The sequence below is a fragment of the Centropristis striata genome, chromosome 22, assembly GCF_030273125.1.
Source record: "Centropristis striata isolate RG_2023a ecotype Rhode Island chromosome 22, C.striata_1.0, whole genome shotgun sequence".
Classification (NCBI taxonomy): domain Eukaryota; kingdom Metazoa; phylum Chordata; class Actinopteri; order Perciformes; family Serranidae; genus Centropristis; species Centropristis striata.
In genome coordinates this window covers 24,332,677-24,357,433 of record NC_081538.1, presented here as the reverse complement: position 1 = coordinate 24,357,433, position 24,757 = coordinate 24,332,677, and positions in this window count along the sequence as shown.

The following is a 24,757-nucleotide window of genomic DNA, read 5'->3' as shown; positions in this document are numbered from 1 at the left end:
TGTTGAATTTAAGAGTTAGCGTTGAAAGGAATTATTCCTTCACAAACACATCCATTGCTACGCTAACTATAATTTTTTTTTTTAAATATTTTCATCCTTAAAACATTGCAGTTAATGACTGATGAGTAAATCACTTTCGATGTTATAAAATAGGCGGAAATGACTACTTTTTAGAATCGGAAAGATCTTTGAAAGACTATGGAATTCTTCTCTCCATGCATCATGCATTTAGAATAAAATATATATACATATATATATATATATAGAAAAAATATATATTTTTTTTCCTAAACATACTTAAAAAACGCAATGTATAAAAGTATAGAAAATAAAAAATAAATATATGCAACATATATATATTACATATATTTATTTTTTTAACATATTTTTTACACACACATATATATATATATATATATATATATATATGTAAAAAAATGTAAAAAAAAAAAAAAATATATATATATATATATATTCCCTAAACATATATTAAAAACACAATGTATAAAAGCATAGAAAATAAAAATATATAAATGTATATATATTTTTATTTATTTATTTGTTTATTTTTCCTAAACATATTTAAAAAACGCAATGTATAAAATCATAGAAAATAAAATAAATATATGTAATATATATATATATTTTCCCTAAACATATTTAAAAACGCAATGTATAAAAGCATAGAAAATAAAAAATATATATGCATATATATATACATATATATATATATATATATATATATATATATATATATAGTTTTTGTTTTCCTAAACATATTTAAAAACGCAATGTATAAAAGCATAGAAGATAAATAAAAACTGTATATATATATATATATATATATATATTTATTTATTTATTTTTTCCTGAACATATTTGAAAAACGCAATGTATAAAAGCATAGAAAATAAAAAATATATATGTACATATAGAAAAGTTTATTTATGTCAGTAATTCAATTCAAAAGGGGGAAATAACACATCATATGCATCCAGGAATGAAAGATTACATGTCTTAATTTATTTAATTTCTTCTAATTAAAATGATCATGGCTTACATTTAATAAAGACCTAAAATTCAGTGTCTCAAAAAAATTGAATATTACAAAAAGTATGTTTAATATGGAAATGTTGGCCTCTGAAAAGTATGTCCATCTATATGCACTCAATACTTGGTCGGGGCTGCTACTGGAAATTGACTTTTCCATGATATTCTAATTTATTGAGATGCACCTGTACATATAAGCAGGAAAAGCCATAGCAGCAACAGTAATATCAGCTTAAAAATAGATTATAGTTATGCACATACATTTGCATGTTATGTACAGGGAAGTCATTGGTGAATGTTTAATAAATAGTTTTGATTTACAGTTTGGGTTTTTCTTCTTTTTTTTCTATGGAAGTAGACTGAGGGTAGGGTGTTTGTGCGTAAGTCACAGTAGTTTTATTTTATGTGGGTCGACTCGTGACCATAGACTGTAAAAAATAACTGGGTTGTGAATGTATTTTTGTGTTTGTGGTCAAAGCAATGCTAAAGTGCTTTATATTATCATCATATCAGTCATCTAGTTCTCTGCTCTCCAGTGCACACCCAGAAAGAGTGAAAAGGTTTTATTTTCTGTGTTCAGGGGCATACCAATGCACAGTAAACATTAAATTCAGGGGTAAACACATATTATACGCAATAAAATGAAATAAAACCCATACAGTTCTAAGTAGAACATCTAATAAATATGCTTTATTATGCACATTTTGTTTTTTTTGTTTTTTATGAGGAAGTCTATACATCCATCCAAGTCTATACAGTCTAGAGCAGGGGTCTCAAACTCAAATTACCTGGGGGCTACTGGAGGCAGTATCAAAATGACAAAAAAAAGACACAAAATTACTAAAAAAAAAAGACACAAAATGACCCAAAAAAGACACAAAATGACAGAAAAAACTAAATTACTTAAAAAAGACACAAAATGACCAAAAAAAGACACATAATTACCAAAAAAGACACACAATTATTTAAAAAAGACACAAAATTACCAAAAAAAAAGACGCAAAGTGACCAAAAAAGACACAAAATTACTAAAAAAAAGGAATTAAATGGACCTTCCACACACAACACGGTAAAGTGCAATTCATATAAAACTCACATTAAACTTTCATATCAAGGTGAGGGCCACAAAATATCGTCACGAGGGCCGTGAGTTTAAGACCCATGCACTACATGGTGCCAAATAGGTATCTGTTTGCAGAAATGCACAATGGCAACATTATGGTGAATTGTTTATTGCATTGATATTTTTGTCATCATTGGACTTGCATGTTGCCTTTGATCAAATCTTGAATTGGTTGAATTCCTGTGGCAGCTCGATCTGCTACAACACGCTTGAGCAAGCCCCTGACTGGCTTCAGCTCCTGCAGCTGATCGTGCACTTTGACCTCCCGGCACTGATCAATGAAGTGCCTATGTACTATATGTACATGTATATGTATGAGAGAGTGGGGGCTGGACACACACGGCCTGTTTAAAACAGTGACCATCATTTTTAGGTATGAAGACACGTTGATCTCCTGCTGCTGGTAGGGGGGTAATGGCATTAAATTCCGACGTGATGGGTTGGTGCGCCAAGCCATGCACCTCCAAGATATTGAAACTACGCTGATGGCTTGTTACAGGACTCTACTACAATGTGTTTTGCTCCACTGTCGCTTTCCTCTTTCCCACAGGCCTGAGAAAGCACAGTTTGTGTTCCCACAGAAGTAAGATGTGACTACAAGCTGTATTTTACCATGTTTGGGCTTTGTAACTCATCGATATGTGCCTGTAAGAATAAGACACACACACATTGTGTATAACAAACTTTTTATAGCTGTCGTCATTGGTAACTGGCCTATAGAATTCGGTTGCGTCTAAGTCCAGTTCCCTGGGCTCATTCTGACTGGGATCCTGTTGGAGCCATGTCAGTCTGAGTCCAGCGCTGCATAACTTTACCTGTGACTTAAATAAAAAGCTTGCATTGGGACCAGACTTTTTCTCCGGTTGTGTTTACTCTTGGGCTTCTAATCTACAAACCTGAGAACCTTTACATTTTCTCCTAACCTTAAGCAAGAAATTGTGTTGCCTTACTCTTGCCAAACTGCAACCACAACACAATGTTAAGAACGTGTTTAATAATGTTTAGGTCCGAGGACATGTTGATCTCCTGCTGTTGGTAGCAGGGTAATTGCAGGAAATTCCTGCGTGAACGGTTTGTGCACCAAGCCGTGCAACGACGGCTAGTTACGGGAGTCTACAACAACAGAACAAGAGATCAGAAGAGAGGAAGTCCATTCTTGGAGCAGCTCTTACCATCAGTATGAAAGGCCAGATGTTCGCTGCACTGACCACAAGAAGCATGAAACTTGTTTTAGTTCAAATCCTTGGGTGTTTCATACATGCACTACATCAGGGGTCTCAAACTCAAATTACCTGGGGGCCGCTGGAGGCAGTATCAAGATGACCAAAAAAGACACAAAATGACCCGAAAAAGACACAAAATGACCCGAAAAAGACACAAAATGACCCAAAAAAGACACAAAATGACAGAAAAAAACTAAATTACTTTAAAAAAGACACAAAATGATCAAAAAAAAGACACAGAATTACCAAAAAAGACACAAAATTATTACAAAAAGACACAAAATGACCCAAAAAAGACACAAAATGACCAAAAAATACACAAAATTACTAAAAAAAGACACAAAATTATTACAGAAAGACACAAAATGACCAAATAAGACACAAAATTACTAAAAAAGACACAAAATTATTACAAAGACACAAAATTACCAAAAAAGACACAAAATGACCCAAAAAAGACACAAAATGACCAAAAAATACACAAAATTACTAAAAAAAGACACAAAATTATTACAGAAAGACACAAAATGACCAAATAAGACACAAAATTACTAAAAAAGACACAAAATTATTACAAAGACACAAAATTACCAAAAAAGACACAAAATTACTAAAAAAAGGACAGAAATTACCAAAAAAAGACAGAAATTACCAAAAAAAGACACATAATTACCAAAAAAGACACAAAAGTATAAAAAAAGACACAAAATTATTTTAAAAAGACACAAAATTACCAAAAAAAGGAATTAAATGGACCTTCCACACACAACACGGTAAAGTGCAATTCATATAAAACTCACATTAAACTTTCATATGAAGGTGAGGGCCACAAAATATCGCCACGAGGGCCGCGAGTTTAAGACCCATGCACTACATGGTGCCAAATAGGTATCTGTTTGCAGAAATGCACAATGGCAACATTATGGTGAATTGTTTATTGCATTGATATTTTTGTCATCATTGGACTTGCATGTTGCCTTTGATCAAATCTTGAATTGGTTGAATTCCTGTGACAGCTCGACCTGCTACAACACGCTTGAGCAAGCCCCTGACTGGCTTCAGCTCCTGCAGCTGATCGTGCACTTTGACCTCCCGGCACAGATCAATGAAGTGCCTATGTACTATATGTACATGTATATGTATGAGAGAGTGGGGGCTGGACACACACGGCCTGTTTAAAACAGTGACCATAATTTTTAGGTATGAAGACACGTTGATCTCCTGCTGCTGGTAGGGGGGTAATGGCATTAAATTCCAACGTGATGGGTTGGTGCGCCAAGCCATGCACCTCCAAGATATTGAAACTACGCGGATGGCTTGTTACAGGACTCTACAACAATGTGTTTTGCTCCACTGTCGCTTACCTCTTTCCCACAGGCCTGAGAAAGCACAGTTTGTGTTCCCACAGAAGTAAGATGTGACTACAAGCTGTATTTTACCATGTTTGGGCTTTGTAACTCATCGATATGTGCCTGTAAGAACAACACACACACACATTGTGTATAACAAACTTTTTATAGCTGTCGTCATTGGTAACTGGCCTATAGAATTCGGTTGCGTCTAAGTCCAGTTCCCTGGGCTCATTCTGACTGGGATCCTGTTGGAGCCATGTCAGTCTGAGTCCAGCGCTGCATAACTTTACCTGTGACTTAAATAAAAAGCTTGCATTGGGACCAGACTTTTTCTCCGGTTGTGTTTACTCTTGGGCTTCTAATCTACAAACCTGAGAACCTTTACATTTTCTCCTAACCTTAAGCAAGAAATTGTGTTGCCTTACTCTTGCCAAACTGCAACCACAACACAATGTTAAGAACGTGTTTAATAATGTTTAGGTCCGAGGACATGTTGATCTCCTGCTGTTGGTAGCAGGGTAATTGCAGGAAATTCCTGCGTGAACGGTTTGTGCACCAAGCCGTGCAACGACGGCTAGTTACGGGAGTCTACAACAACAGAACAAGAGATCAGAAGAGAGGAAGTCCATTCTTGGAGCAGCTCTTACCATCAGTATGAAAGGCCAGATGTTCGCTGCACTGACCACAAGAAGCATGAAACTTGTTTTAGTTCAAATCCTTGGGTGTTTCATACATGCACTACATCAGGGGTCTCAAACTCAAATTACCTGGGGGCCGCTGGAGGCAGTATCAAGATGACCAAAAAAGACACAAAATGACCCGAAAAAGACACAAAATGACCCGAAAAAGACACAAAATGACCCAAAAAAGACACAAAATGACAGAAAAAAACTAAATTACTTTAAAAAAGACACAAAATGATCAAAAAAAAGACACAGAATTACCAAAAAAGACACAAAATTATTACAAAAAGACACAAAATGACCCAAAAAAGACACAAAATGACCAAAAAATACACAAAATTACTAAAAAAAGACACAAAATTATTACAGAAAGACACAAAATGACCAAATAAGACACAAAATTACTAAAAAAGACACAAAATTATTACAAAGACACAAAATTACCAAAAAAGACACAAAATGACCCAAAAAAGACACAAAATGACCAAAAAATACACAAAATTACTAAAAAAAGACACAAAATTATTACAGAAAGACACAAAATGACCAAATAAGACACAAAATTACTAAAAAAGACACAAAATTATTACAAAGACACAAAATTACCAAAAAAGACACAAAATTACTAAAAAAAGGACAGAAATTACCAAAAAAAGACAGAAATTACCAAAAAAAGACACATAATTACCAAAAAAGACACAAAAGTATAAAAAAAGACACAAAATTATTTTAAAAAGACACAAAATTACCAAAAAAAGGAATTAAATGGACCTTCCACACACAACACGGTAAAGTGCAATTCATATAAAACTCACATTAAACTTTCATATGAAGGTGAGGGCCACAAAATATCGCCACGAGGGCCGCGAGTTTAAGACCCATGCACTACATGGTGCCAAATAGGTATCTGTTTGCAGAAATGCACAATGGCAACATTATGGTGAATTGTTTATTGCATTGATATTTTTGTCATCATTGGACTTGCATGTTGCCTTTGATCAAATCTTGAATTGGTTGAATTCCTGTGACAGCTCGACCTGCTACAACACGCTTGAGCAAGCCCCTGACTGGCTTCAGCTCCTGCAGCTGATCGTGCACTTTGACCTCCCGGCACAGATCAATGAAGTGCCTATGTACTATATGTACATGTATATGTATGAGAGAGTGGGGGCCGGACACACACGGCCTGTTTAAAACAGTGACCATAATTTTTAGGTATGAAGACACGTTGATCTCCTGCTGCTGGTAGGGGGGTAATGGCATTAAATTCCAACGTGATGGGTTGGTGCGCCAAGCCATGCACCTCCAAGATATTGAAACTACGCGGATGGCTTGTTACAGGACTCTACAACAATGTGTTTTGCTCCACTGTCGCTTACCTCTTTCCCACAGGCCTGAGAAAGCACAGTTTGTGTTCCCACAGAAGTAAGATGTGACTACAAGCTGTATTTTACCATGTTTGGGCTTTGTAACTCATCGATATGTGCCTGTAAGAACAACACACACACACATTGTGTATAACAAACTTTTTATAGCTGTCGTCATTGGTAACTGGCCTATAGAATTCGGTTGCGTCTAAGTCCAGTTCCCTGGGCTCATTCTGACTGGGATCCTGTTGGAGCCATGTCAGTCTGAGTCCAGCGCTGCATAACTTTACCTGTGACTTAAATAAAAAGCTTGCATTGGGACCAGACTTTTTCTCCGGTTGTGTTTACTCTTGGGCTTCTAATCTACAAACCTGAGAACCTTTACATTTTCTCCTAACCTTAAGCAAGAAATTGTGTCGCCTTACTCTTGCCAAACTGCAACCACAACACAATGTTAAGAACGTGTTTAATAATGTTTAGGTCCGAGGACATGTTGATCTCCTGCTGTTGGTAGCAGGGTAATTGCAGGAAATTCCTGCGTGAACGGTTTGTGCACCAAGCCGTGCAACGACAACTAGTTACGGGAGTCTACAACAACAGAACAAGAGATCAGAAAAGAGGAAGTCCATTCTTGGAGCAGCTCTTACCATCAGTATGAAAGGTCAGATGTTCGCTGCACTGACCACAAGAAGCATGAAACTTGTTTTAGTTCAAATCCTTGGGTGTTTCATACATGCACTACATCAGGGGTCTCAAACTCAAATTACCTGGGGGCCGCTGGAGGCAGTATCAAAATGACCAAAAAAGACACAAATTACTAAAAAAAGACACAAAATGACCCGAAAAAGACACAAAATGACCCAAAAAAGACACAAAATGACAGAAAAAAACTAAATTACTTAAAAAAGAAACACAATGATCAAAAAAAGACACAGAATTACCAAAAAAGACACAAAAGTATTACAAAAAGACACAAAATGACCAAAAAAGACACAAAATTACTAAAAAAAGACACAGAATTACCAAAAAAGACACAAAATGATTAGAAAAATACACAAAATGACCAAAAAATCCACGAAAGTACTAATAAGGCCCATAATTACCCAAAAGACACAAAATTACAAAAAGAAAGGACAGAAATTACCAAAAAAGACAGAAATTACCAAAAAAAGACACATAATTACCAAAAAAGACACAAAAGTATTAAAAAAAGACACAAAATGACCAAAAAAAGGAATTAAATGGACCTTCCACACACAACACGGTAAAGTGCAATTCATATAAAACTCACATTAAACTTTCATATCAAGGTGAGGGCCACAAAATATCGCCACGAGGGCTGCAATTGGTCCGCGGGCCGCGAGTTTAAGACCCATGCACTACATGGTGCCAAATAGGTATCTGTTTGCAGAAATGCACAATGGCAACATTACAGTGAATTGTTTATTGCATTGATGTTTTTGTCATCATTGGACTTGCATGTTGCCTTTGATCAAATCTTGAATTGGTTGAATTCCTGTGACAGCTCGACCTGCTACAACACGCTTGAGCAAGCCCCTGACTGGCTTCAGCTCCTGCAGCTGATCGTGCACTTTGACCTCCCGGCACAGATCAATGAAGTGCCTATGTACTATATGTACATGTATATGTATGAGAGAGTGGGGGCTGGACACACACGGCCTGTGGTCCTCATGACTGATGATGTTTTAGTTGAGTGCTTTGTGCATCATTATTTTCAAGGGACCCCGGGACCCGAAGCCTTATATGCAGCACGTGACAGGAGCAATCTGCACTTTCAGGGCCATCTCCATTGTCCTCGATCATGTGAGGAACTGCTCAATCAGTCGCTGATAAACAGAGGATCATCTGCAGAAAAACGACATGGCAGGAGGGGGAGGATGAGGGAATATGTCACACCTTGATCTGTAAAGGAGAAACAAGTTCAAAGCCACATAACTGCCTTTTTGCCACAGTGTCACCACTCAAACCTCCCACATCTGCTCCCGTCCTCCCTCCACCCACACCTCCTCCTCCTCCTCCTCCCCCTCCAACTCCATACATCCCCTCCTTGTGAAATGTAGGTGATGACAAAAGTGTCGTCACACTATCATTACATGAAATCAGCAGCCTCTTAGAAAAACCAATCCGTCCAGAGGATGAAGAGGACAATAAAAGACACCATTCTGAAAAAAAATTCAATATATGGCAGTATGATGAGAATAAAAATGCCACTAATGGGATTAAACCGCTCTCCCATCCTCCACCTCCTGATATCGCTCCTCTTTACAACATCCCTCCCCTCGTCACCTCTCACCTCTCTCTCTCTCTGCACACACACACACACACACACACACACACACACATAAAACAGACTGAGCAACTGAAACACAGGTACTAAAATTGCTTTATATTATAGCAATAAACTCTCCTACAAGTGTATGTTGCAGATTTTTACACCAGAATGGTAATAAGGACACGGATAGTTACTGCCCAGGTTTCTCCCGCTTGTTATGCTAATGTGACATATATGACTGAAATGACTCCCAGAATGGTTCATATGTGGCCTGAATCAATTGCAGTCCAAGTATTCGTGCTTGCCGTAATGATCCCTGCATACTAATGGACCTCACTGTAACAGTTAGTATTTCATTACCTATTCTCAAACATGTTTTGATCACAAAATTAATTCTTTATCTAACAAGACTTTAACATTTGAATGGGAGGTTTTGCAGTTGAAATAGCACATATGAAGAGGATTTAAATGAACAGATTCCAGAAAGTTATTAGGAGGATTCACACATCATCTATTTGCCAAAGACATACAGTTGTACAATTTAAGATAGTGCACCGGCTTCATATCACAGCTTAGGCTGTCCAAAATTAGACTGGGGTTAAACTCTACCTGCGATAGATGCAAGCAAGCTCATGTAACTCTATTACACATGTTTTTGACATGTCCAAAACTACATCAATTTCTGGCAGTCAATTTTCAAAATCAAAATCAATCAAAATCAAAATTACTTTATTTATACCCGAGGGGAAATTCAGTTAGTCTGGTAGAATCTCTGAAAGAATGAGACAGCCTGATGGCTGTAGGAGAGAAGGATCTTTTGAGAGGAGCCGTCCACTGCTGTTTTTTTGTTCCATAAAGGTTTTGTGTAGTGGATGATCCGGGTATTTCAGGATGGCCTGGAACATGTTGACAGGTCATCTCTCCACCACCTCCTCCAGTGTGTCCAAACTGGCTCCAACCTCAGAACCAGCTCTTTAGACCAGTCTGTCCAACCTCCTTCATCTCTGTGTCTGATGCTGCCTCCCCAGCAGACTGCAGCATAAAACAACACACTACCACCACAGACTGATAAAACATCTGCAGCATCTTACTACAGATGTCAAGAGATCTGAGCTTCCTTAAGAAAAAGAGGCGGCTCTGCCCCTTTTTGTAGAGAGCGTCTGTGTTTAGGGACCAGTCCAACTTATTATCCAGGTATACACCTAGATACTTATAACTTGGCACCACCTCCATGTCCACCCACAGGTATTCACTGGCTGAAGAGGGGGCTTGAACCTGTGGAAATCTATGATCATTTCCTCAGTCTTTGAGGTTTAGGAGATAGTTCTTGTGACTCCAGTCACTGAAGGCTTTTATCAGATCCCTATATTCTGATTCCTGTCCATTCCTGATACACGCCACAATAGCAGTGTCGTCCGAGTACTTCTGGATGTGGCAGGACTCAGAGTTGTATTTGAAGTCCGCTGCATACAGTGTGAACAGGAATGGAGCCAGAACAGTCCCCTGTGGAGCCCCTATACTGCTCATTAATGTCCCAGAAACACAGTTCCCCAACCTGACATACTGTGGTCTTCCTGTCAGGTGATCTGACTCTCTCTAAAATATTACTGGAGCCGGTAGATCCATCTCCTCTCACTGCTTTATTTGGTGTCACTCCACAGGCTGTGAATTTAAGTAATTGTAAGTCCAATGTGGAGGCCTTTTGTACACTACTGGCCAGACGTTTGATCCTGTTCAGATGGAAAGACCCTCTTCCCCCTTCATATTCCCACTGGATTAGAGAGACTATGTAACATCTTGGCCTTTGTGGATCAAATGGAAGCATAAAATAACCCTGTAATACATGTGAACCCCTTACTTGTATTGTCACATAGGTTTTTTCTGTCTCTGCTATATTTGTTTATGTGACTCACCTTATCAACAAGTACATAAAATGACTATCGGCACAGGTCTGGTGAGTGGGAGGGTGGGGGGTGGTGTCCAGGGATTAGTTACTGTCTGTATTATGTTTTTATTTTGTATTTTGCATGTAGTGATATCTATCTATATCTATCTATCTATAAAAGCAAGCATCTGTGTGTGTGTGTGTGTGTGTGTGTGTGTGTTTCCAATAATATTCAAGATAGTTTCCAGCAAATAGCAAGTTTCAATGTGTATGTGCTGGATCGTGTGCGTACCTTATGAAAAGTAAGTGTTTTATGGAGTTGCAGACGTTTTAGTGGTCTGCGTGTAATGTGCAATTCTGTTATTCGCGATTAGCATGCTAAGCGGAGCTTTAGCTTTATTCACTTCCTATGTTCCATTACTATGTAATTCAGGGATGACATTCATGTTGCTTAGTGTAATGCCCATAATCATTTGATATGAGATACTTACATGCAATATAATATATCAGCTAATTGGGTTCATGTTAATGTACTTTTAATGCAGCATACTGCTCAATGTACTATCAAGATTAGCATGCTAACGAATACATACTTCCTACGGGCACTGCACTAGTCTCAAATAAAAAGACCTTGTTCAAAAAAATAAATAGCACATATTATAGCTGTTACTGTAAGCTAAAAGTAAGCACCTGGTATGTGAGTGAACAGCACAATGGGATTTTTTAAATGTATGGACGCCGGGGAAAAAGGTTTCCGCCTGACAGAAATGTTAAAGTAATTCTATCCATAGGCATGACAGCACGGCACCTCCATTTTTCAGTCTATTAGCAGCGCTCAGGCAGCAGAACTACACTATGCAACTTCTGGACTTTTTAATGGACACATTAAAAAAAAGTCCAGACTGAAACACACTTTTTCTCCTCCCCGGCTATTCAAAGCATTCCTGAGGAGAATGCTCCACTGACGTGTGCTTTTCCATAAACATCCAGCACAGTAAAATTTAAATAACTGATATAATCATCAGATAAAGCCCCTGCAGTAAGTTAATTAGATTTTTAAAAATAGATCAAATAAAGCCTTTTGATGAGACAGTCTTCTCTCCTCAAAAATACATTATAATTAATGCTTTAAAGCTGAAATGGTGCATTTTTCAATTGTGCATGAATAGGAAAAACACGTTATAGACTGGTTTCCAACATAGAATACACAAGGCCTTCTACAAGCACAATTCTGAAGAAATGATACTTACCTTCCTTTATTTCCGAGGCAATACTTTTTTTTTTGCTCTGCTACATTAAACTAATGTGACAGCTGTAATTACTAATTACTTTCAATCTCACATGCGAAAGACGTAATGAGCTCATAAAACTTGATGCGTTACTTGAGTTGAATATAGCCGGCAGAATAAAGAGTCATCAGATCAGATACACCACTAAAATACTGATTCGAGGAAAAGGCTGTAATCGGATAAAATTAGTATTGCTCGAGGTGCCAGTTGGGTTATAACATCTCTGCAAATGAACGAATAACAATGTGAAAGAAAAAGCACTTTTCTCTTCATTAATAGATTTCTTTGGCCACTTGGGGGCAGCATAATATTCTACAAATTAGACATGAACATACTATCACCTTATGTGCTCATCATTTCTTGGAAATAAGTCCCTCGGCATGAAAAAAGGCATACAAATAGAAACCAAAAAGAGGGCTAGCCCTCATTGATTTCTCAAGAAATAAATAAAGGATAAAAGATAAAAAAAATAAAAATCTATTTAAGTAACAGCCCTAAAAATAACTTAAAGTTCACTTTTGGTTCACACAGGACAAAAGCAGCTGTTACCTGGTCCAAATTCCTGTGTTCCACCTCTTCTCCGTGGACTTTGTCACTCTCTATACTTGTCACTTTTTCAGCTTAAGTATTGTTTTGATGTTGTGTCTACAATTCTGCAATGTCATTTAGCAAATGCTTCTATCAGAAGTGATGTACAATTTAGAGTTAATACAACACAAGCAAAGATGAAGTCAGGAAACATAGCCAGAGTAAGTGCCGTGGGTTAAGTTTGGGTCCATTAGGACACAAAAGTGATTTTAGGTCACGAGAGCGGTCAGTGCGATACTTATCATAGTCATTTGTGTAGATCAAGAGTGAAGGTGTTCAGTGGAGAGTTGGGTCTTCTGTCTCTTCTTAACCCTTAATAGGGCACTCATTGAGATACTTGCTAATTCCAAATAAGGGGGGGAATATTTTGAGAAATAAATTTACGAGATTTAAAGTGGTGAATCTGGGAGAAAAAAGTAGCTTTTTTCCACTTTTTTCTCGTAAATCTGTGACTTTTTTCGCACAGATTTGCCACTTTAAATCTCTTAAATCTGCAACCTTTTTTCTTGTAGATTTCCCACTTTAATCTAGTAAATTTGCAACTTTTTTCTCTAAATATCACCCCCTCATTTTTACATTGGAGGTCAAGGTCAAGAAAGTTAATATTATCATATTATTATCATACTGATTGGTCAGATGTCATGGTGTCACCGTCTGTGACGTAGCCTGATCTTTGCTGATTAGCTGGAAGAAATCAATGTGGTATTATGACCTCACAGAGAGACATGGGGACGCCATTTTGATATCCACTGAAGTTACCAAATACAGTTTGTCGCCCGATAAAGGGTTAAAGATTGATCAGGACTCAGCAGATTGGATGGAGTTTTGTTCCACAACCGGGGCACTACAGAGGAGAAGAGTCTAGTTTGAGACATAGAGACCTTTAGCAGTGGAGGAGTCAGACGTCTTTCACTCTAATGTCACATGCAAAAAATGAGTTTCAGTTTCTCCTGCTATATTTGGTGTTCTGTATGCACCCACCTTTCTCCACTGGAACATTAACTTCTTGTTCATTTTGAATTCCTGTTACTGCTCACACAGTCACCAACACCTCTCCGAATAAATTAGTCCTGAAGAATGCTGATATGAAGTGATAAATCTGATAGATACACATGCATCTAACTGTTCCTTTTGTTTTCCAGACATAGTCAATGCTAAGCTAAAGCTGAGTAGAAGTTTTGTCCATGTTTGCTAAATAAAAATTAGCATATCCCCGCCTCCTGTGATCTGGTGGTTCTCCCCCCTCTGCAGAGCATCCTCGTCAAGTTGATTAGTGTACTGAAGGGTAATCCATACTTACTAAATTGGTTTAATCCATCTATCTCAGTTGTACATGGCCTTGTCTTTGTCACGGCTAAATGTAATGTGATTAGTGAGGCCCGCTGTGACTGTCGCAGACACCCAAGGTATCCTGATTCGGCAGCCTCAGCAAAATCCTGGACGCACTGAGAGTTGCCTAAATGTCAGATCTGTTTGCTAACACAGCAATAACTAAGCCACCTGCTTCGCCAAGATTGTCAGGACTTGGACACATAAAGCGGAAATGCCCCAAAATGTTTTTCTTAACCACATGAAAACTGAGTTGAAGAGAATATCTGAAATGAAAAATATCTTGTATTTTTACACATTTTTAATTGCTTGGGTAATAAGTTTTTTCAAATTTAACATCACACTCTCCTTCCACTTTCTGCTCTTCTCTCTCTGGCTGTGTGTGTTGAGCAGTACTTAAAATAGTTGAGAGGTGAAGTACGCCATCTGTGGATTCACATGAGAGTTGTGGACTAAAGACGAGCAGAGTCAAGAGTTTTCTATCACACACAAGGTGCAAGAAAACAGACAAACAAAAGAAAAAATGAAGGTCCTGTGCCGTAGAAATTAGATTTCCGTGTCTTTTTTTGATTACAAAGCAGATCTAGGTGCTCTATAAATACAGAGAAAGCATCAAAGTCTACAGAGAAATGCACACAGATTTCACAACTGTGCTATTTATAGGTACAAAGTGCCGTTGCTACTGCTGTAACATTAATTCCCCGGCTGCAATGATGGTGATGTTGTTGTCTTTTTGGCAATTTAAGCACACATCAAAGGGAAGTATATTCATATATTCATACACCCTGGACAGGTCCCAGACGATAACAGGGCTGACACACAGAGACAGAAAACCATTCACCCTCTCATTCACTCCTACGGGCAATTTAGAGTCACCAGTTATCAAAGTCATAAGCTGGAAACAAGGTTATTGAGAGCAACGAGAAACTAAAATAGGGAAGATGCTGATTTTTGCTGGTTTTATATTACATGTGGTAATTTGATTAGTTTTAAAAAATAAAAAACTACTCAATAATATGACCTAATAGCTCTAAATGATATTAAAAAGCATGATTCTAATATGGTTTCACCATTTCGTAAGTAGAATTTTTAATACAACATAAGTGGCTTGTTTATGTTTCATTTTCTTGCTCGCAGGGAACTTGTTGCTAAGATCTGTGTTGCATACAAATAAAGCAGCATCACCAAGTCAGAGATGAGAGCAATTTCTGTAACTCGCAGTAACACGCCACCCATGATTGATTTAAAGCTCCAACCTCTCGATCACAGCTGGCCTGTTGTACTCAGATATTGCACATGGAGCGAATTTAGTTTCTAAACTGGGAATGTATAATGATAGAGAGGGCGAGCATCATCTGGTTTTTCGACTTCACTATTTGAAAACTTTTGATAAAAGAAGGGGCTTGTGCAACCACAACTTCTTTTTGATGAATCTATAGAGCAGGAATAAAAAAAAATGCAGTTTGGGAAAGTAATAAAGAGTGGTAACTGCAGGGGAATGTGTTGTGTTGTGAGGGCAAAGGAAACATTAGTACTAAATAATTTCCCATCCAATAGACCTGTAAGCTATGGAGTTTGATCTCAAGAGAAATGAAACCTCTGTCGATGCCTGCAATGCTGAGATAAAGGAATATTACTTCATGAGGTAATGGGCAGTCATGCTAGATAACATAAGTACTGTAGGTTGAACACCTGTGGAAGGACAAACCATGCACATTAATGCTGGGCTTACACCAAAAGACTTTCCCAGACTAAAAACTGAAAGTCTTTAGTAAATCTATGAGTTTCACTGGAGTCACGGCGCTCCCGTCATCTCGATCGGTAAGTTTAAGGTAGTAATCTGCTCTGTTTTGTATCAGTCTTTTCCTAGTCTTGGGTTTGCGATCATATCAAATATGTTTGATATAATCGCAAGTTGCAGTGACGTAACACAATCACCAACCAATAGATGAGCGGGGAAAGGTCCAGACCGGACAGTAAAACGACTTTGACAGGAAAAAGTTACATCACAATAATGCTCGTAAGCTCAGTCCTAAAATAATTTATAGTGATGTCATATATTTACGGCCACACACAGGAGTTTTGGGGGCTCTGTTTCTTAGTAAATTGAACAGTAAGGAGACCAAGTTAAAATGTAAAATAAATGTATACATAAATAAGAAATACATAATCAATGATTAATGTATGATTAACTAAATTAAAGTTGATAAAGCTCCATCCATCCATTTTCCTCCGCTTATCCGGGGCCGGGTCGCGGGGGCAGCAGGATAAGCAGGGCATTCCAAACGTCCCTCTCCTTGAAAAAGCTGATAAGTATAATTATTCAGTTAAACAAATTATAATTAAACAGGACATAAATGTATATCATGAATTCATGATATACAAAACTTTTATTTCCTTTATTCTTCCTTATATCTATTTTTAGGCTGCTTCTCCTCCATTTTGTTAGTTTTTACTAAGAGCATGATGGGAAAAAAATGCTAAAATAATCTAGTTGTAGTCTTGTAAAAAGTTAAGATTCACAGTCTTTGTAAAATCTCAGTGTGAGACTAGGTTGGGACTAAAAACTCAAAACACTTGTCTTTAGATGTGAGCAGGTGTGAGCTGACAGTTTTCCAAATTTTTTCAAAGTCTTCTGATGTTTAGGTAGCATAAGTCTCACACACACTGCTGCTCTGAAAAAGGCCATCTTAGAAAGTAAACACACATGCTTTGATTGACTGATCTTAAAGAGGACCTGAGGCTTTTAAGCACCTGAAGCCCTTTGGTCTCCAGCATCAATAAAAGGACACCACTAATAGCTAATTCTCTAAATACCCAGGCATGTGTTCTGATCTCTTTCTTTTAGAGAGCTGTCTATGTGGCCTCTGTGGGCAGACATGCTCTGACTCCACGCGCTGCCTCCCTCTAGAGGTCAGGCCATAGATACTGCCTTCTATAATGGGAGCGTGGGCAAGAGGAAATAAGCAAAGGCACAGGACAGGACCTGTCTTCAAGCAGAGGCACACTGACGTGAACCACATTCATTTCTCCCTAACAGCCAACCCTGAGCGTGGGCTTTTTGAGGCGCCGAGGTGCAAAGACATTGCAGTCCAGGAAATATTCCTCCGTCGCTCAAAGAAAGTGGACAGATCTCTAAAAATCCACTTGTGTTGTCATGATGAAGTTGCTACCGGGGATTGAAAATGAATTAAATTTGATTTCATCGACAGTAACAAAACAAAATGGGACATATATCACCACTGCAGAAGGAATATAAAGCTGGTGTTTTAGTAAGTAGTGGCATATATCCAGTGAAACTATTCCATTAATCAGCGTGAGCAGATTATGAGAAAATGAGCCCCTGGACAAAAGGCCCCACCATCTCTCCTGCAAAGACTTTATAGTTTAGTCTTTTTTTTGTTGTTATTTTGTGCCTCTTTGTAGTTGTTATACATATATCCTCGAGTCTCTTTGAAGTGATTATGTGTCTTTTGTAGCCTCCTTGAGTCTCTTTGTAGCCTTCTCGAGTCTCTTTGAAGTGATTATGTGTCTCTTTGTAGCCACCTTGAGTCTCTTTGTAGCCTCCTTGAGTCTCTTTGAAGTGATTGTGTCTCTTTGTAGCCTCCTTGAGTCTCTTTGAAGTGATTATGTGTCTCTTTGTAGCCACCTTGAGTATATTTGTAGCCTCCTTGAGTCTCTTTGAAGTGATTATGTGTCTCTTTGTAGCCAACTTGAATCTCTTTGTAGCCTCCTTGAGTCTCTTTGAAGTGATTGTTTCTCTTTGTAGCCTCCTTGAGTCTCTTTGAAATAATTATGTCTCTTTGTAGCCTCCTTGAGTCTCTTTGAAATAATTATGTCTCTTTGTAGCCTCCTCGAGTCTCTTTGCAGTGATTATGTCTCTTTTAGCCTCCTTGAGTCTCTTTGTAGCCTCCTCGAGTCTCTTTGAAGTGATTCTGTGTCTTTTTGTAACCCTGGATCAACGCCGTAATTCTCGGATGCTTACAACCCCCTAATAAATCGAGCAGAATCACCCCGTGGCTGTCCATTGTTCACCTTCCATCATCTGGGCCTCACTTCCATCATGCTGTGCTCCATCCCATCATCCATCACTCTGAGGTGTTGTCCAATACGGGCTGCCCTGATCACCCCTGACTAGGGGCTTGTGCTTCCCGTAGTAGATGTGAGTCCTGATAGGATGTGACAACTTTATTAGGCACAAATCAGGCGGGCCGCGGCTTCATTCTCTGCTGGATGTGTGAGGGATGTGTGCCTCGAGCTGTGGTTTTTGTCACGGGTGGGATTCTCTCTTTCTCTTTTTATCTGTCTCTTTTTATTCAAAGCCTCCGAGCCTTTTTCAGACATAATCGCCCCCCCACCTCCCTCCCCTCTCGACCATCAACCAACTGGAGCCTTCAGGGGACAAAGCGTGGCTCGGATTGTTGGTCCTGTCATTGGCCATCACAGAAAAAAAACGACCACACATGTCAGTCCTTACCATGGTTAGCTCCGAGTCACATCCAGTCACATGACATAGCCCATCAACCCCTTCAAACCACATAAAACCAGCTGTAGAGGTTCATCGTAAAACACTTTTTTACTCCTAATAAATCCTTTCCACTGTCACGGATCAGGAGGAATACACTCTGAAAACATGATTGGCTTTAGCGGTAATAAGAGAGTACGAGGATAAATAATGATTTTCAATATCTCCTAGTATATTCCATTTGTGGCAGGTGAGATTATTTATTTCAAAGGAGAAATCCCCTCGTCAGGATGTTACAGCGATGGGTTAAACAGAGGGAATCCTGAGGAGATTAACACACTTCCCAAAGCTCCTCACTCGAGAGCAAAATGGAAATCATCCAATTTCTCTGAGAAAAGTTTAAGCAAATTGAGCGGCATTACGGACAGCGAGGGAAGACAAAAAAGGATTTGATGCATAAACATTTTCTCTGCACTTCAGCAGCATTCACTCTGGCTTTGTGAACAGTTCATCCCTCGGGGGGAGATCAGAAAAGAAAGACGAAGGACAGAAGGCATGGACAATTTCCATAAGTCCCTTCTTCTCCGTGCATATATATTCAAGTGAAAGTGTATTGTCTGAAAGTGATAAGTCCTTTTTGCACTTACAGTGTTGGAATGCTCTATTTTTAAATCTTGATATCGAGACGGTCGCTTGGCTTGTTGATCTCAGCTCAAGTTTTTTTAATTTTGTTTTTTTAAAGACAACAAATTAAAATCATTGCCAAATAATTTATTCACAAAGCAAAATCTTAGAGAGAGATTTACCACATATATCTGTAGGAGTTGGAGAACTAAACACATTTCCTTCCCAATGTTTGATCCCACCAAAGAAGCACACGTAAAGGAATTTGGTTTCATCTTCAGTTACAAAATAAAAAGGGACATATATCACCACTACAAAAGGAATATAAAGCTGGTGTTTTAGTAAGTCGTGGCAGCGTGGGCAGATTATGAGAAAATGAGCCCCTGGACGAAAGGCCCCACCACCTCTCTTACAAAGACTTCATAGTTCAGTCTCTTTTTGTTGTTGTATTGTGCCTCTTTGTAGTTGTTATACATCTCTAAGTGGTTTTGTGTATCTTTGAAGTCATTTTTGTATCTCTTTGTAGTTGTTTCATGTAATTTTTTAATTGCTTGGATGTTTTTGCAGCCATTTTGTTTTGTAATTGTTTTGCATCTCTGTATTGTTTTGATTCCTTAGTTGTTGTTTTGTGTCTCTTTTTAGCCTCCTCGAGTCTCTTTGAAGTTATTATGTGTCTTTTTGTAGCCTCCTTGAGTCTCTTTGAAGTGATTGTGTCTCTTTGTAGCCTCCTTGAGTCTCTTTGAAGTGATTGTGTCTCTTTGTAGCCTCCTTGAGTCTATTTGAAGTGATGATGTGTCTCTTTGTAGCTTCCTTGAGTTCTTTTTGTAGCCTCCTTCAGTCTCTTTGTAGTCACTGTATGTTTTTGTTGTTGTTTTGTGTCTCTGTGCAGCCTCCTTTAGTCTCTTTGATTTGATTATGTGTTTCTTTGTAGTCTTCTTGAGTGTCTTTGTAGTCATTTTGTGTCTTTGTTGTTGTTTTTCCCCTTTTAATAGTTATTCTGAGTCTCTTTTTGGTCTTTTTGTGTCTCTTTGCAGCTGTTCAACATCAGTTTTTGTAGTTGTTTAGTCTATTTGTGGTCTTTGCAGTGGTTTCATATTTCTTCATGGTCATTTTTTTTGAGTTCCTGGTTTTCTCTCCAAGTGAAAGTTTGTAGATGAAGGCCAGTAGACCCCTGCCACTTTTGGCCCCTGGGCCTAAGCTTGGTATGCCCATTCATCCATGTTTATCAGCCAGCAGCAAAAGGAAAGTAGCAATTTCAAGATTTCACCTCTTTTTCTGTTGCACAAAACACCCCCATTTTCATGAGTAAACAGTCACTATACAGCCACAAATAAGAGAAAATAGTGTTTTCAATCTCAATATCTGTGATGTGTGGCTGTTATTTTGGGAATTGCGAGGAAAAGATGAAAATACTGAGCAGCCAGTTGGATTTTCTTAAAGATGCAGCTACATTTTCTGTTTCATTCTCCTACATGTTTTCAAAGAGGCCACTCTATCTGGACAATATCAGAGGTCAAAGATTTATGATTGAAAACAATAACTGCACAATTTTCTAAGTTTTTTCAGATCTGAGTGATATCATAAATGCTGAAGATGAGAATATTACACATCCGTCACATCTGATCTTCACTTTGTTGTTCAGCTCAGTTGACACTTTCCAAGGTGACCCGAGTTGAAATCTCCTCTGCTGATTCGGCAGTAATTCACCAATCCACAGATAGATGATAAGGGAAATGATCAGTAAATAAGGACCATTACTTCTGGACATGATGAATAGGTCCACTCTATCAAAAATAAAACACCTTTATCAACATCTTTCTTCTCTTATCTCTGCTAAGATAACATAACCAGATTACACATATCTGCGTTGTGGTTGTTGGGCTTGTGGTTGAGCATGTAAATCAGTGTTAACGAGGAAACACAAGGGACTAGAAGAAGGAGAGGGGTGTGTCTGCGTAGAGCACATGCATGAAACAGAGGTGCAACACTATTACAGTACACTGTAGAGCTGCACACAGGTTAAACACCCTGCAGCTGGGAGCAGCAGCAAAGCCAGGCAGACGGAGCTGTGGCTCCATGGAGGAGCCCACGCTCGAAATTAAATTAACAGGAGATGGGCTCATTAGCACTCGCCTGATTACTCAGGGAGCCTTCCGGCATGTATATGCTATAGGCAATACAGGCAAGGCTGTCAGAAAACAGCACTGTCAATTGCAGAGCAGATAATGTACTGTACACTCTGAGTTTTATTAGGAAACCTGTCCAATGGTCTTGGAAATGTGGTAATGTCGATTTCTATTTATCATGAATAAGAAATATTTTTGAAATGTACAAATGAATTTGCTCAGTGATTTGAAGTATACATTTGAATCCAAGGCTTTCCTGTTACAGCGTATTTAGACATTTTAAGAAATATCCATGGTTTGTAAATTACAGTAACTCGTGAACGTTTAGTCAGACTGGTCCCCCCCTCAAAAATGTCGATATAGGTTGTACAGGCAGCGAAATACGAGCTATATTAACATATTATGTAGCAAAGTTAAAATGGCGGATTCTCGCATTCCGTTGGAGGCAGGAGTGGTGGATGGGTCGAACAAACGGCGGACTTCCCAGGAGAGTGAGATTCGCGTCACGTGTGAAAACAAAAGTTATGTGTTTTACGTAACTTACGGTAGTCATGTGACCCTTGTAACTACTCCACTTCCGGCATTTATGTACATTTATTTACTGTTTAAACTGTCTTTTATAACACCCAACCAGGAAGATTTTTGCACTAAACCTTGGTCAGTGTTTTTATCAGATAAATCCCGGAGAAACTGCAGCCTTTCTTACAACCGTGAACTGTATGTCTATGTATAATGCCTTTTGTGCTATTTTTAGAACATGCTGCTATCCCACGAGCCGCGATACGTACATACGTGTCTGAATGGATGGTACCGACACACAACCTATTCTGTCGTTTAGGTTGGAGATCTTGTTGTTTTAGTGACATCTAATGAAGCCCTCATTTTCCAAGCATGTAGAAGAACCTACAGTGGCCTTCAGATAACGTAAAAACATGAAAGTCCCTCTCTACAGTTAGTATTTGGTTTGTCATGGCGGTGCAACATAGTTGACTTCATGGAAGATAATCTGCTTATTATGTGGATATGAAGGGCTCATTCTAAGCTAACTAAACCGGCAATTTTTCGTCTTTTAAAAACATAAATGAATATTCCGTATAAATTTCTGCCAATAAATCCCTCCTCAGTCCCATCCCAGTGGTCCTTTAATCCAGCTTCAACTCTAAGGAAAGACAACAGACAGGCACTATTATCAGATTAAATAGAAATAAAACAGTATGAAATCACTTCGAACAGTATCAGGGAATCGGTTTTTTTTGTTGTGTGTTTTTGTATTTACTGTGTTTGATGACACTTTTTATGTATTATTTCCAAGGTGATAGGAACAGTGTACATTAGCATATGAAGGCGAGAGCTCGTCTGCTGAGCTGTGATTGGCCTGTTTTCGCGCTATGCTCTATATAATGACTGTACATCACAAAAAGAGGCTTCAAGTGTAGCGTTGAATAGCAGCGATGTGACTGAATGTTGTGTTCAGCATGTTCGCTCTTCAAACTCCACGCTCCATTGTGCTCGACGGTGCCGTCGCAGCACACCTCATTGCAACTTGCTTTGCCCGCTAATGAATTAGAGAGAACACCGTGCTTTCATCACCTGAGCCTCACAAGGTTTCCAGTCCAGAACTCATCACCTCCTCCTAACGTTCTCTCTTTTTTCCCCCTAATCTCCACTCCCACCCCTCAATCTCCTGCTAAAGCAATCTAGTAGTCTGACGTGGGAACAAGAGCGAGAAGATTGCAGGCCATTCAGAGAGTGATTCCCGGAAAAGACTCATTATTTCCCCCCTATACGTCCGTTTGCACTGGCTGTCCATATTGTTTATTGCATCGGAATGATGATTAACCCGTCTCATTTGGTGCATTAGCATGATAATGCTGTGTACCTGATTCTACATATTTAAATGCACAGGTGAAGCAGATTGAGACTTTCAGTTTGCATACGTGGCACTGCTTTTGATCCAGGGCCTGACTATGTGCTTCATTTGCATAATTGTAATTACCTGTGTGGGCAGAAGCCCGGCTGCTGCCCCAGGTAACTATCAGATGAGGCCTGTTTCCTCCCGTCTTCCTTGCTCCGCTGTGAATCACTTAAATTGCCCAGTCTAAACACCTCGCACAAGCTGGGCTGGTTACAACTTTCGAGGCTCTGCTTTCCTTAATGACACATTTCGCTGAATGCTGCCTGAACTGCTTTTTGAAGAGGAGGAGAAAATGAGGGGAGAAAATCAGCAGCGTTTTATTCCTGCTGACCAAACACTTTTTCTCTGACTTGATGCATTGCTCTTGGTTTTGCTCCAGCGTGCTCCACTGTCGGTTTCCACTGAACATCCTTATTATTCGTGTGTACGGAGCTGATATCATGTCAAGGCTAATCAATTTCTATCCATGGTGGCTAATGAGCAAAATATTTCCCGAAAAGATAAATCCTACCCACACACAACAGCTTTTTTTGTGCTCCAAGTAGCCTTTTTTTTTTTTGCAATCACGTATGATGATTAAAACACAGATGGAGAGCTCAAATTGAAAATAGTAAAGTGACAACATAAAAGGCTTGGATGAACCTGCACCCAGCAGGCATCATCAGAAAACTGAAACTATTGGTCCACACAAAATAGAGCCTGAGTGAAACTGGATTTTTGGAGTAAAAAATTCAGATTTTAGCCGATGTAGTATATTTACATGTAACATTACTATTCTACTCCTCTTTATGTTATCAAGTAAATGAGGAATGTGCTAAGTAGTTTGTGTATAAAGGTTGTATTTTCATAAAGTGACTTTAAGCTCTTCTCCAGTGTTGAATGACATTATATATAACTTAATATAGCTGGTCAAAGCTTTTTGGCTCATTATGTGCTGCTTGCCACTGGGTTAATTTTAAGAATATCCCTCAAGGCATTCCTGAGATATCACATTCACAAGAATCAGAAAAATGTGAGCTCACACTGATATTTGACCAACAGAATCCAGTCAGTTCATCATTGAGTCCAAGTGGACATTTGTGTCAAATTTGAAAAAAATCCTTCAAGACATTCCTGAGATATCACATACACAAGAATGGGACAAACGTGAGCTCACAAAGATCTTTGATTAACAAAATCTTATCAGTTCATCCTTGAGTCCAAGTGGACATTTGGGCCAAATTTTAAAAATATCCCTCAAGGCATTCCTGAGATATCACATTCACAAGAATCAGAAAAATGTGAGCTCACACTGATATTTGACCAACAGAATCCAGTCAGTTCATCATTGAGTCCAAGTGGACATTTGTGTCAAATTTGAAAAAAATCCTTCAAGACATTACTGAGATATCACATACACAAGAATGGGGACAAACGTGAGCTCACAAAGATCTTTGATTAACAAA